The sequence below is a fragment of the Canis aureus genome, chromosome 29 (assembly GCF_053574225.1).
Source record: "Canis aureus isolate CA01 chromosome 29, VMU_Caureus_v.1.0, whole genome shotgun sequence".
NCBI classification, from domain to species: Eukaryota; Metazoa; Chordata; class Mammalia; order Carnivora; family Canidae; genus Canis; species Canis aureus.
In genome coordinates, this window is record NC_135639.1 from 23,239,817 (window position 1) to 23,241,625 (window position 1,809).

General features: G+C 36.0%; 1 non-coding gene across 1 annotated transcript; it reads left to right on the forward strand.

Moving 5' to 3' along the window:
• Nucleotides 1–303: 303 nt before the first annotated feature.
• LOC144301514 (U6 spliceosomal RNA) lies at nucleotides 304–410 on the forward strand. Its single transcript, XR_013368325.1, has one exon. It is a non-coding gene; the product is annotated as a U6 spliceosomal RNA (small nuclear RNA).
• The last annotated feature ends 1,399 nt before the right edge of the window (nucleotides 411–1,809 follow it).

Below are 1,809 nucleotides of genomic sequence, written 5' to 3' on the forward strand. Positions count from 1 at the left end.
CAATGTTCTTTAAGTTTGACTAGCAGAGGATAAAGTCCATCTAAATCTCTCCTTGGGAGTAAGTGTGCATTTGGAGAAAGTGCAAGAGCACATTGCTTATGCTGTGACCCTAACTCAGCACTTCCAAGATTAGACAATTTTACTAGTTTATAGCTGTTTATTCCAACAAGGTAAAATATTTCTTGTTTAGTAGCACATTAGTGCATAAGTTGGTATCTCAGATTAACTCTCATTACTGTTGTCTCCAATACACAGAGATAAACAAGTACATATGTACATCGAGATGTTAAAAGAAACTTTGCTATGCTCACTTGGGCAGCATGTGTACTAAAATTAGAATGATACAGAGAAGATCAGCATGGCCCCTGCACAAGGATGACACAGAAATTCATGAAGTGATCAAGCATAAGGCCTAAAACTATAAAACTCCCAAAAAACATAGGCAGTAAGCTCCTTGACATTGATCTTAGCAACAACTTTTTGATTTCTCACCACAAGCAAAACCAACAAAAGAGAAACAAAACACATGGGACTAAGTCAAACTGAGAAGCTCCATAGCAAAGGAAACCAACACAATGAAGAGGCAACCCACCAAATGGTTTTATCTGCTAAGAAACTAATATTCAAAATGTATAAAGAACTCATACAGTTCAGTAGTAATAAGAACAGGCTGGTTAAAAAATGGGCAGAGGATCTGATTTGACATTTTTTTCTAAAGACATAGACAACAAGTACAAGCAAAGGTGCTCAACATCATTAATTATCAAGGAAATGCAAATCCAAACTACTAGATACCACCTCACATTTGTTAGAAAGGCTGTGAAGGAGAAGACAAGAAATAGGTGTTAGGGAGGATGTGGAGAAAAGAAAAATCTAGTGCATGGTATGGGAATGTACACTGGTATACCCATTATGGAAAATAGTATGGAGGTTCCTCAAAAAATTAAAGATGGAACTATTATGTGACATAGCAATTCTACTTTCTGTGATTGTATCTTTAAAAAAAAAGAAACAAGAAAACACTAATTGGAAATGTTCACTGCAGCATTATTACAATAGCCAAGTATGGAAACGACCCAAGTGTCCACCATGAATGAAGAATGTATACACATAGGCATGCACTTATATGTGATGGAATATTATTCTGCCATAAAAAGAAGGAAATTGTGCCATTTGCAGCAACATGGGTGGATCTGGAGGGTACTGTGCTAAGTGCAGATATCAGAAAAAAAAATACCTTCTGGTCTCATATGTGAAACCTTACAAAAACAAACTCAGATACAGAGAACAGACTGGTGCTTGCCAGATGCAGGGAGTAGAGATGTGATAGGAATGGGAGAAAGTGGTCAAAAGGTACAAACTTCCATTTTTAAAATAAATGAGGATGTAATATGCATAGCATAGTGATTATGGCTAAGAGTATTATGTTGCATATTTAAAAGTTACTAAGAGAATAGATGTTAAAAATTCTTAGCACAAGTAAAAATATGTAGGGTAAAGTATGTTAACTAGATTTGTTGTGGTGATTATTTTATAACATATACAAATATTTAATCAAGTACACATAAAGCTAATAAGGTTAACGAAAATTACACCTCGATAAAAAATAAAAATTAAAAATTTTGCTGGGTGTGTGCTTCTGATAAAAGAGTCCTGATCCCATATTACCCTTTCAGCTTGTGGTCCCACCTGAGAGACAGAGTGGGAAGGGGTAGGAGCTGAGCAAGGAGAGAGGTAATACAGGTTGGGGAAAATGGCCCCTAATGGCTCACAGAGGAAAATGTTAAGAATGAGTGAATCAGCTGGTTT